This window comes from Papaver somniferum, unplaced genomic scaffold (assembly GCF_003573695.1).
Source record: "Papaver somniferum cultivar HN1 unplaced genomic scaffold, ASM357369v1 unplaced-scaffold_139, whole genome shotgun sequence".
Lineage (NCBI taxonomy): Eukaryota > Viridiplantae > Streptophyta > Magnoliopsida > Ranunculales > Papaveraceae > Papaver > Papaver somniferum.
The window spans coordinates 2,628,533-2,641,830 of record NW_020623156.1 but is presented as its reverse complement, the minus strand read 5'-3'; the positions used below and the strand labels follow the sequence as shown (position 1 = coordinate 2,641,830).

The following is a 13,298-nucleotide window of genomic DNA, read 5'->3' as shown; positions in this document are numbered from 1 at the left end:
GTGAGACCATTTAAACAGAGAATAAGAAAAATCGCAACAACTTACCATTCCCAAATAGAAGAAGAATTACAGAAAATGCTGGAGGCAGGAATTATAAGAGAAGCTAAATACCCAGAATGGATAGCGAATATGGTCATTGTCCCAAAGAAAAACAAGGGAATCAGGATTTGCTTAGATTTCACTGATTTGAACAAAGCTTGCCCTAAAGATAGTTTTCCGTTACCCGATATTCCTCAAATGGTGGAATCTGCAGCAGGAAATGATAGGGTATCATCTTTAGATGGGTACAAAGGGTATAACCAAATTCCTCTCGCTGAAGAAGATCAAGAACATAATGCTTTCTTTGCTCCTAGAGGTTTATATTGTTATACGAAAACGCCGTTTGGGTTGCGAAATGCAGGAGCAACATATCAAAGAATGGTAGAGAAGGTGTTCGCAAAATGGATACACAAAACATTAGAAGTATACGTGGATGACATGTTGGTAAAGAGTAAGGAATCTAAGGACCATGTACAAGACTTGAGGGAGATTTTTGAACAAATGCAACAGTATAACATTAAATTGAATCCCGATAAGTGTACTATTAGAGTTGCACCGGGAAAATTTTTAGGCTACATTGTATAAAAGGAAGGAATACATGTTGATCCGGAAAAAGTGCAAGCAGTTCGTGACATGCCAACACCAGCAACAATAAAAGATGTACATAAGTTGAATGGGCTTCTAGCTTCGCTGGGGACACTAGTGGGAAATGGGTTTTTAACCACTTCCGGGGATTTACAGAAACCACTGCTCTTGGGTCGTAGTTATGTATAGTGCAGTGTCTCACAGTAGTTTTTGTTGGAAAAAAAAAGAAAAACATAAACCTGTTTCTGACACAGTTGTTCTTTAGAGGGGTAGTTTTGTAATAATTCAGAGATTCAAGAGCCACTGTGAGGGCTAGATTTTTCTGCGGAAAGAGAAAAAGAAACCAAACCTTATCTCTTTTATCTCTCTATCTGTTTCACTTCATCTAGCCTCTTCCACCACTTCTCTCTATCTGTTTCGCTTCATTTTTTTTTCTGTATCATAACAATTAGATGCTTGTGATCAAAACTTTAGTATTAGGTTTTGCATCCTATTCTTCAACACCGGCTCTTGAAGATTTTTTCTGAATCGGTGAGAAAGAGGTGATGATGATAATCAACAACAACTGAAAACCAAGATTAATCTATGAAAACTGAATCGAAAGGTAAGTATAATATCTATTTATCGTTTTAGTTCAATCGATTAACTTATCCATCTCCAAATTGAAATTTCAGTAGAAAAAAAATTAGATCTTAGTAAACCTAAAAGCTTCAATTTCATCTGAGTTCTCTTTTCAGATTTGTTATCAGTTAGTGGATTTATTCCTACTTTTGTTTTCTTAGTTTTTTTTTATTGATTGTGTGTATTTTCTTTTTATTCAGGCACTAAAGAAGTAGAAAGCTCCACCACAAATGCACCATCATCAAAGCCAGCTAAATCTAATAGTGGTAAACGAAAATAAATAAAAAATCAATTCATGATTAAATCTATATTGGGTTCTTCTTTTATGTTGAATTTAAGTTTTTTATTTTGTACTGAGTTGTTTTCTTTCTTGATTTCTACAGAAGTGGTGCAAAGGAAAGCAAAGGAGAAGGTTAACAACATTCTCGTGTTTGATAAAGATGGGATTTAATTTGTGATTTTGTGTTGTAAGATCATTACTTCTGCCAGTTTATGAAATATAATGCATATACTGTTTGATAAATATGGGTTTTCTTATGTTACTAGATTAGGATTCTTATGCTGGAATTTTGTGTTGTTAGCTTTGATTAAAAGGTATTTTTTGTGATGCATTGGTTTCTATTTGCTGAATTTTCTGAGCAGTTCAATGACTTGGGAACTCATGGAACAAATGTTATTATCTACAATCTTTGGTTCACCGACGATGGGGAAATGAAGCTCAATTTTGAATCATATGTAAAGGTTCGTTTATGATGTTGTAACATTGTCCTTTCGTTTCCATTACAGGTTTCTTTTCATATGTTTGTTTCTCAAATTTGAGTGTATACATGTCTTACTTGTTCGCAGGATATCCAACTAGCTGGAGCCCCAGAAATGTCCAAGAAAGCTAATTTACAAGCTCTATGCCAATAACATCTGACCAACAAGCTTCACTATTCTCTTCGTGTGAGTCTGTGTTTCGTACTTCACCATTTGATGATGCATGTTAAAACCTGCCAAACCTTTTTTCATTTTTACTTCGACACCTCAGGAGTACTTATCCATCTTATACTTGAGGTTACCTGAGCATTTCAGAATAATATTGCTTGGAAAAGTCGTTCGGCGGCACAATATTGCAGATGATATGAAATTTCTCGAGTACATCTTGTACAAACCTAATATTGGTCCAAATTCAGAGGTCCTATTCATCTTTGGTTTCATGTTTACTTTCTTTGCTGCTTATTATGAGGTCTAGCTACGCGGTGGTCTCTTTTTTCATAGTACGTTCTTTGTTTTTGTTTATACACTCAGACTCAGGGTGTAGTAGTAACTACAATTGGGTTCATAAAGGATGCTCCTAAGATAAATATCCATGGATTCTGCATTTACCATAAGAACATGCTAGAATGGTATATTTTTCTTACTTCAACCGGTCTTGTTTAATTGCTTCGTAATATACTTCTAGGTACATGACACATGTCTGTTCACTTCTTCTAAACACAACCGCTTTTGGATGTTGTCAGTCAGAATGAGGTGTAGCAGGTGAGAAAATTATGCTAATATTTTACGCCGTCTTTCACATTATGATGCTCCCATTTTCTCTTTTTAAACTTCGCGCAATGATCTGTTTCGGCAGGTACTTTGGAGGTTAATTTTATTCAACCAACTCATAACAAGCAAAATTTTGGGAGGACTACAATTTTTCAAAGGCTTGAAACCCGCTTGAAAGAAATGACACTGGAGTATTGGTAAGCCATTTGTAACATCTTTGAGATTGCAGTAGTTTACTAGCATACTGAATCATTGTGAGTTGTGCATATAAGCATTATGGCATAAGTGTGTTCTCTCTGGAATTTCCACAGGGCTAAGAAGTCTGAATTAATTGGGTGCCAACAATCGTGTCAAATCTAAACAAATATAAAGTATGCTTTTGACGCATTTTCTTTTTCAGTTTTGAAAATTCGTGTAATGGGATTGTTGATATAGGACATCAATTTGGAAAAGGATTCATTAGCATTAATGGGTCGTATAGATTTATGAAAAGCTCATGCTTCCGGTCATTCCATGGGTAAGCAAATCCTTTTCCATCCTATTTCAGTTCACTAGCTTAGTTTGGGCGTCTAATATTAGGTATTGTTCTTGAAGTTGTTTCATGTTGTATGTTTTCATTAGGGTCCATGATAGCGTGCAAATTCGCTGCAATAGTATTACCTGAAAAGCTAGTGTACATGATAAGAATAAGCTTGTAATGTTCGCAGCTAGTCCTTTAGCTTGTAATAACACAAATGGTACTCATCCTTTATGGTTGTTTATTTGGATTATTAGTTTCCTGGTGTGGCGCCAGATCCGCAAAAATGGTGGAGGCTCTTAACTATATGAATAAGGTATGCTTGATCTGTTACCCTTCAATTTTTTGTTCTTTAGGTTTTAGCTTTCATGAATTTCTTAAAGTGTGCTTGGTTTTATATTAATGTAACTCTAAAGTGACTTCTCTTTCATTTTTACTTTTCTTTCATAGCTTTTTCTACAAGGAAGATCTATCACTTGTTTTAGTGTTCAAATGTGAACTTCATTTCCTCTTTTTAGTGTCTGTAAGTTCTTTTTCAGCTTGTCCTCTTTTATTGAAGAAGACTAAACTATGCTGTTCAACATTATTGGGGATAAACTTAGTTTTTTGGGCAAGTACTTAAGCATACAATCTTAATCCAATTGTTAATCTTTTTGTACTATGTTTACAGTTACACATACACATTAGCAGAAGGCCTTTATTCTTTGCATGGCTTGTAATTGTAATTTGTACCTTTAAAGGAATTACCTGCCTATATCATTGTTTCATAGGACTGCTCATTTGATGGTATTCTCTTGCATATGTTCAATGCCTCAGCTTTGAGCAGTTTTGTATCAATTTTACAAATGAGAAACTACAACAACCTTTCAACCAGGTATCTTACCGAGAGAAGTTTGGCTTGATCGTTGATTGTATGGTTTATTCTCTTCTTTAATTTTTAACATTCAATGTATTTTTCTTTAAAATTGAGCAGGAAAAGGACACAATTGTCAAATTTTCGACAAGTCCTCGTATTTTCCTCATATGTTGAATTTTTTATGTACAAGTATTATGTTGTTATTGTTTTGAATTCAATTTGTTTGAATTTTTTGCAGGTGGAAATAAAGTTTGATCATATAAATGGTAATATATGCAGCTATGAACCTTTCTACGAGTGTCAACTGGCAAGTTTGCTGGGTAAGGATCTCAATTGGTTAAGTTTGTGGATTTTCTCCTAAGACTTCTATCAATTCGCTGTGTATGTTTTGGGTCATGATCTCAATTTCTTCATGAGTTATGGACTGGATATTTTACATTTTCAAAATAGTTGTAGTTCATGTTTTTTCTTTAAATTATAATGTGTGGATAGTTGCACATGTAGTTGTAGGTGGTGCTGGTGTCGAGTAGGTTCTTTTCTCTTTTCCTCTTTTGTTACTATTGTTAATTGTTGTAGTCTTGAGTTTTGTTTGCAACTTAGGGATGGAGTAGTGGACCTGATTTGAGCTAGTTTGTTAGAAGATGAAGTCTTAGATGGTGTTGTCTATGTTTTGAAACTTTATGGTTGTAAATCTTGTAATAGGAACATAGTTCAAGGTTTTCCAACTTAGTGTTAGATTTTTTCAGACTTGGAACTCGCAGTATTTAGTTGAAATTGTAGACTGAATTCACTTTTGAATACGTATTGAGCTTTAAAGTTGTTATCAATTTAATTTTGTGAAATTCGGTTTTGAAGTCATTAATTTAATTGTGATTCAACTTTTAGTTTTCGATTCAGTTGAATCAGTTTTAGATTCAGCTGAATCAATATTATTTATTTTTTTATGAAATATCATCAATAAAAACTACTGTGTGTATTAGTATCTATAGATGTACTGTGAAAGACAGTGGTTCTTTTAAAGAAATCAACCCTTGCCAGACACGGTCGTTTAAGAAAAAACCACTTATATTTTACTGCTGATGGACACAGTCGTTTTTAGGGATATTACTTCTCGTCCTGGCAGTGGTTTAACTTCCATTTTCCACTAGTGGGAGATTCATTTCGCGATCATCAGACAAATGCAAATATTTTTTCGATATACTCAAGAAGGGTGCGAAATTTAAATGGAGTGATGAATGTGAAAAGTCTTTTCAAGGAATCAAAGAACATCTTATGAATACAACTATCTTACAAAAGGCAGAACCAGGAGAAGAATTATTGATTTACCTTGCGACAACGTCGCATGCATTAAGTGTTGTATTATTGCGAGTAGACACAGGAATGGAGAAACCCATTTACTACATTAGCAAAACTTTTAATACCGCAAAGAAGAATTACTCAAAAATTGAAAAATTGATCTTAGCATTAGTTTATGCATCATTTAAGCTCCGCATATATTTTCAAGCACACAAGATAAGGGTACTAACAAAAGTACCAATTGAATCAGTGATGAAGAATTCTAAAAGATCAGGAAGGGTAGAGAGATGGATTGCACAAGTAGGCCATTTTGATATTAAATATGAAGTTTTATCTTCACCAAAATCACAAGTTGTTGCGGATTTCTTGGCAGAATTTCCTTTAGAATAAGATGAAGCAGTAGAAGAAATGATGGATGTAGAAGACGAACATGGAGATCCAAAAGATTTATTAACAGAACCAAATATATGGGAAATACTGGTAGATGGATCATCAAATGGAGAAGGAAATGGAGTTGGAATTGTTTTAATTTCGCCAGAAGGAATAAAGATGGCTTTTTCATTCAGGTTGGAATTTGAATCCACTAATAATGAAACAGAATATGAAGCTGTGATACATGCATTAAAATTCGCAATAGAAATGAAACTAGAAAACGCCAGGATCACTAGTGATTCACAGCTAGTTATTCGCCAAATAAAAGGAGAGTATACTACAAATGAACCATCCCTGAAGAAATACAAGAAGCTGGTTGAGGAATTGTCAGCGAAACTCCCAAAAATAAAATGGAGGCACATTTCAAGAAAGGATAATAGACTCGCAGACGCTTTTGCTTTCATCTCAAGTATGATGACAGATCCAACTGCGAGATGCATAAAAATACAAACACTTCTGTCACCATCAGTCAATAAAGAAGAGGAAGATGTGGATGTGATGGTCATAGATAATGAAAAAGAAAAACAAATAAATAATGTCGCAGACTGGAGAATTGAGCTTCACACATATTTGGCGAAAGGAGAAACACCAAGAAATAGATTGGAAACACACAAGTTAAAAAGCCGAGCACCAAATTATGAATTAAGAGATGGGTTGTTATATCGAAAATCTTTTAGTGGACCATCACTCAGATGTTTGACACGAGAGGAAGGAGAAAAGGTGCTGAAAATGTTACATAGTGGAGACGCTGGCAATCATAGTGGAGGAAGATCTTTGGCACATAGATAAAAAATGCAAGGTTATTATTGGCCATACATGCATGAAGATGCAAAAAAAATATCAAGACGTTGCGAAGATTGTCAGCGGCATGGAAAGAAGATACATGCACCAGGAGCACCATTGTCATCTTCAACCAGTGTGTGGCCCTTTGGAAAATGGGGCTTAGATATTGTGGGGCCATTTTTACCAGGAACTGGACAAAGAAGATACTTAATAGTCGCAAGAGATTATTTCACAAAATGGACAGAAGTGAAGGCAGTACAACATATTCGCGACAAAGATATCTTTACATTCATATTCGAAAATATCATTTGCAGATTTGGAATTCCTGCACAGTTGGTATCTGATAATGGGAAACAGTTTGAGGGGCAGAACATAGAAATGTTACTCAATGCATTCAAGATAAAATGTGGAAAGTCCACTCCTTTATATCCACAAGCTAATGGGCAAGTAGAAGCAACAAATAAAATAATTGCAGATATAGTAAAGAAGAAATTAGAAGGACATCACAGATCATGGTGTGAACAAGTACATAATGCAGTATGGGCTTATAATACAAATAAAAGAGAAGCTACTGGAATGTCACCTTTTTGTTTAACATATGGAGTTGAAGCGGTGTTACCAACAGAAGTTGTTATTCCGACAACAAAAAGAGAAGCTTGGGAGAAAAATCTTAGTGCGGGTTTAATTCTAAACAAACTTGATGAATTAGAAGAAAAAAGAGAAAAAGCTTTACAACATATGGAGAATTATCAGCGAAGATTGGCTCGAGAATATAATAAACGTGTCAAGATACGTGAATTTCAACCAGGAGATTTAGTTTTGCGAGAAACACCAATATATCAGCGAGAAAATGGTGGAAAATTAGCGAAAAAATAGGATGGACCTTACATCATAAAGGATATAGTTGGAACAGGAGCTTATAGATTAATGGACCCAGAAGGAAGAGATGTTGGTCATAGATTAGATAGACCATGGAACATATTGTACTTGAAAAGATATTATCCGTAAGAAGCTTTGAGAAGTTATGAATTCTAAAAGAATAATTGCAGGATTATTCATGACAAAACAAGATCATGATGTGCGAAATTTTCGCAGAGAATAATGACATAAAAGAAAGGGGCGAACCTTTATGGCGTACACCCTAGTTCGCGAATAAAATTTCGCAAGAGGCAAATGTAAGACCTAAAGTACGTCATATTAGGGGGTACCTGTTACATGACTCAGGGAAAGGCTATACCGCCACCGGAACCTGAGTCATGGAAATTTGGGGTCAATAAAACCCATCCGGAAGAGGCACCTTGGATTCTCAACTTAAGCATATGACTTAGGTTGGGCGACTAAGGTAATAAGGACTCTCCCAAGGAGTACAGATCTGATCAAGGCGCCGAGGTACACGGTTGAGTCAAGAGTGCCGAGGGAGTTTGAAGCGTCCTTGCCATTCTCGACAAGTCTTGGCTTATACTGCACTCGGCCCGAAGAAAATCCCACTTAGGGTGCAGTCTCGTAACCATAAGCCCTATAGGTAAAAGGGATAATAGGTTGCGAAAACAACTGGTTGTTTTTAAGACTGGATGGGAGGAGCTAACCTTGTATGGTAGAAGTACGCCTCCTTGAAGGGGCAACCAGGGGAAGATAAAGGCGACACCCTCCATTAGGGAGCTGATAAGTGTCTTAAGACGCAAATTTCATGAGGCTTATTATTCGCAAGGATAATTAAGGCTTGTCATGTTTGTGCAACATTCCTGAAGAGGCAATAATACAAAAGAAAAAGATAAGATGAGATCAATGGGTTTTCGCATGAAAGTGCGAAGACGTCCTGCGATTTCATCGCAAGACGGCAATGTCATGGGGCTTTATTTTCGCAAGAATATTTAGGCCTGTCATATTGTCGCAACATTCCTGAAGAAGCCATAATACAAAAGAAAAAGTTAAGACAAGATCAATGGGTTTTTGTATGAAAGTGCAAGGATGTCCTGCGATTTTGTCGCAATGACAAGAGATGGCATAATAAGACCTTTAATTAGGAAGGCAAAATAAGACCATATAATAAAACAAACTAATTATAAGCATTTATAACAGATTATTTTTCGCAAGAAAGATAACGAGAGGCAAGTATGGGAATCGATATACACGAAGCATTATCTTTTTTATCAACAAAATATTAAAAGAAATAGTTGACTCCAAAGTAGATTGAAAAATGTAGCTCTCAAAAGTAATAAAAATAAGACAGCTCAAGAAAACAAAGCTAGAAAAGAAGCTCAAGCTTCAATATCAATATCAGTAGCAGGAGATGACAGAAATTCTTCGCCAACATTCTCGCAAGCTTCTCCTTCATTTCGGCTTTGATCTTCGTCATGACTAGCATTTGGATTATCTCCAGCAATTACTTGATTAGCATCTTGAGTATCGCCAGCAACTACTTCTTCGGGAGAAATTTCTTTCTCATTCTGATTAACACCAGCACATACTTCTTTAGAAGGAACTTCTTCTTCATCTTCTAGGAAATCCTCTGCACCGCTTTCATAATCGTAATCACTATCAGCAGGACGAGGAACTTCATCATCATCTACTTCTAAAGGATCAATTGATGTAGGAGGAAGAGAGTTGGACAGTAAAATGTCATTCACAAGGACTTCAGCCCGGAGATGAACTTGGAGAAGAAGTGTTATTTGATGATTCCTATCCTGAATATCCTTAAAATAAGCAAGATAATCAAGTCTTCTTTCTGCCCGGTCGCGAGAACCAGTAAGAGTAGAGACAAGTAATGCATTCTCTTTGCGAATTTTAGCATATTTAGCCTCCAAATCAGAAATAGAAGAATGAAGATTCTTCTCAGACTCTGCGAAAAATAGAATACAAAAATTTATTAAGATAAGGAATTCAGAGAGATATGACAAAGGAAAGATAATTAAGGCAGTCAAACTATTATGACTACCTTCCTTTTGCGAAATAAGATGTTGAACCAAGGATAGACAACTATTCTCCCAGTGATCCATTGCGTCATCAAATTTATCTCCAACTAAACCTTTAAGTCGAGACTGAAGATTTTTCTCTTTAGAAACAAGGAAGGCATTTTTTTTCGCAAGAGAAGAATAAGATTCTTCTAATTTGGAATATTTATCTTTAAGCTGATTTGCCTTCACACTTAAAGCTATTCTACCTTGAATGAGTGAATCTCTTTCACTGATAGATGATTCTGTTACTTCTTTAAGTTCATTTCTTAAAGAGCGAAGAGATTTTTCTTGGTCAGCACATACTTTTTGGAGAATATTAAGTTGTTGCGAAGATATCGCCATCTTGTTTAAATAAACTCGCTTCTCTTGAAACAAGGTTTTATTCTCATCTGATAAAGTTTCCATCCCTACATTAGCTTTGGTTAAAGAATAAGAAAGACGAGATACTTCATTACTTAATAGATCTTGTTTTTCAACTAATTAGGTATTTTCATTGGTAAGGTTATTTATTTGATCAAGAGAATATGAATAGAGATTATCTAATTGGTTATTTTGATCCATTAAGACTTCTTTATCAACACGGGCTTCTTCAACAGCAGATTCAAATTGATATCTCTCCATTACTCGTTTCTGATTTAATGCTTAACATGCGAAAGAGGGATTTAAAGGATAATTAAGCAGGGGAAGGATAAAACCATTGAAAAGGCAAATTAAAGACATAGATGAGGAAATCATACCTCTTAACTCATCATTCTTCTTGCGAAGATTATCACGATCCAGCAAAACATTCTGAAGTTTCTGATTTTCAAGACGAAGAGCATTACATTCTTTTTCTAAAGTTGTCTGCGAAGCAGCTTTGTCAGAACGCAAATGCTTTCTCAGAATTTCGCAAACATTAGACTTGATGGGATCAGTGGAAGACTTCTTTCCATCATCTAGAATCTCAGATAAAACCTTGAAAGCAATATTTATCCCTTCCACGGTCTCTTTCGACAAAGGAGGAGACTTAGGAAGAGAACTGGTAGAGATAGAAGGTTGAGAAACATTCTCAATGGGAAGAGAAGAGGCTTCATTCGCTGAAGGAACCACAAGGGGAGTTTCAGTCATAGGAAGATCAACTGGAGAAATGAAATCAGAGGCCGCATTCTCGAGAGTTGGAGATAAAGGTTTATCTTGCGAATATATCGCAGGAGATTTGGAAGAAATGAGTAGATGAAAGGGAACAATAGTTGGAACAGCCTTGAGGTGGCGAGATTTCTTGTGAGGTCTATGAAGATCTTTATCACCCTGCGAATTACAATCTAGATAAGAAACAGAGGCAACAATATTGTTATTAGAAAAAGATAGTGTTTCTTACTACTTTCTCATTCGCAGACTTCCTTTTATGAACGACAACTTTATGCTGTGATTTGGGATTGTTAGGATTCTGAACTGAAAATTTAGTGTTGGAGCCTCTTTTGCTGAAATAACAAGAGTATGGGAATCACATAAACAACATCACATAAGGCAATAAACAAGATCAATTTCAAATATGTTGATTTCAGCAAAATTTATAAGGAAGAAAAAAGAAGACTAACCTTGATGAATCCATGAAAGATGATAGCAGGGAAATTATCTTGAAGAAGATCACGAACTATGAAGATCTAATTTGAAGATGAAGAAGAATTTAAAAAGATTGAAGAAGAAAGAAGAAAAGTTGCAACAATGGAGTTTGCAGAAGAACGATGAAGTTGCAGAGAGAATAAAAAGAAAGAAGAAGAGGATGAAAATAAATATATATAGAGGGAATTTTTCCTCGAGAAAATAAACATGGTTAATACAGAAAGATTTAAGCGGTTAAAAAGTAACGGTTACAAAAGACGTGTCGGGAAATAAATGGAAGAAAGAATACGTGTGATAAATGTAGAATATGAGAAAATAAGTGGTTGCGGTATTTCTCACATCATTCTCTACTTTGCAGAGAAGATATGAGAAGAGGCAAGATGTAGGATCAGAATCTCGCAACAGTTATGTCTCAGCGAAGTTAACAATGGTATTGCACAAAAGCGTCGCAGAACATTTTCATAAACGACATCAGCAGGGATCATGAGAAAGATGTGATAGTCTCGCGAAAATTAGAAAGCTTGCGAAGTCAACATTTGTAAGGTTGCGAGAATGTCGCAAACCATATCCGAAAATAAAGGACAGATTAGATGTCATCCACTATGTATTTCCCTTATAAATAGTCATTCGAGTTGTAAAGGAAAGAGAGATCTTTTTTGAGTAAGAGATAAGTAAATAGGAGAGAGAAAGTTGAAAGCAGAGATCATTCTTGATTTCTTTATTTTCCTTGTAAGAATATTCAAAAATTAATCAATAAAATTAAGAGCGTAAACCTAAAAATAGGCTGATCAACGATAAAATCATATGAGGGGTGTATTGTAGGATTTCCTGCAACTACAGAGGCAATACCCTAAACTTCCCGATGTTGTCACAATAACAACACCACAAACCACGAGCAACATCATCAACAACATCTCTGACTCAACTTCTCGATCACCAGCAAACTCAAATCCATCAAATCATCACAACACTATCTTCATAACAAGGTGTTGGTCTCCATGAATACGACCAGCAAATCATTATGTGCGGTTCAGGCTTGAAAACAACGTGTTGGAGTACCTTTACAACAAAACAAAAGGCGAAAATCCAAATCCATTCAGGGACGCTAAAGATGAAGCATCTGCGAAAGTATTAGTGCAAGCAAATTTACAGGGTACGTAGCAAGACTCTATAACAAGGAAAACTATTAATGAGGATAAATAAAACGAGAAAAGAGCAAAATTGACAATATTGTACAATCATATCAAGTCTCTTTGTTAAATTAGCAGCTACCACTTGAAAACATCACCTGATCCATTCATTATTTAATCAAAATTGGTTCCAAGTCAAAATATCAATCAATTGATAAAGACAAATCATGACCAATTTTTTTATAAAATTTATTTTCAGGAGACAGCTCATGGAAGCAGGTATGACCACTTATCCCAAACGTGCATCCAAACATCTTGGGGAGGAAGAAGACGATGGTTGCCATGAGTATATCTATATGCGCCTGGCTGTCGTGAGTAAGTCTATATTCGCCTTTAACAGTTTTCCGTAAGTGCCAGTATTGAGTAATTCGGCGTATGCCTATATAATCTCGGCAGCCCTCAACAGAAACCCGGGTGCCTACAATACTTCTATGCCCTCAGTGTTAATATCTGCGTAAATTCGATCTTGATCTCCATAATTTTCTTGATTATGGAGCTACTTTGCAACGGGAAACTAAAATTTCACTACATGCCAGTTCTGTTAAAAGAAAAAGCTAGATTAATGTATAGTGACAGTGAAAGATGTTCGGTGCGCAGACAAATAAAGCCCTCACGTTGATTGATGAGGAAGCCCTCGTTTCCTGTTGGCCGAAATAAGTCTTTTTTGTGGCTTTTATAAAATGAGAGTTTTGGTGTGGATACTAGGCAACGTATGATTGGTTAAAAAATTTCCGTATTTAGAATTTTATGGAGGTCCAAATTCAATTCGGAAGTCAAGTACCTGTCATTTAGGATTCTTTTTTCCAAATTAATACATAATGGGAAAAAGAAACAATAACAATTCACATATTTTATGCGGAAATAAAAGGAAAAGATAAATAAACTTCACACAT

The 13,298-nt window shown here is 35.5% G+C and overlaps 2 long non-coding RNA genes across 2 annotated transcripts; both read left to right on the top strand.

Annotated features, from left to right (window-relative positions):
• Nucleotides 1-1,445: 1,445 nt before the first annotated feature.
• LOC113335163 lies at nucleotides 1,446-3,119 on the top strand. The gene is made up of 6 exons (XR_003353203.1): nucleotides 1,446-1,511; nucleotides 1,629-1,712; nucleotides 1,888-1,986; nucleotides 2,092-2,190; nucleotides 2,690-2,766; nucleotides 2,861-3,119. It is a non-coding gene; the product is annotated as an uncharacterized LOC113335163 (long non-coding RNA).
• Nucleotides 3,120-3,216: 97 nt separating this feature from the next.
• Nucleotides 3,217-4,572, top strand: LOC113335181. Its single transcript, XR_003353214.1, has 3 exons — nucleotides 3,217-3,292; nucleotides 3,550-3,608; nucleotides 4,063-4,572. It is a non-coding gene; the product is annotated as an uncharacterized LOC113335181 (long non-coding RNA).
• Nucleotides 4,573-13,298: the final 8,726 nt, after the last annotated feature.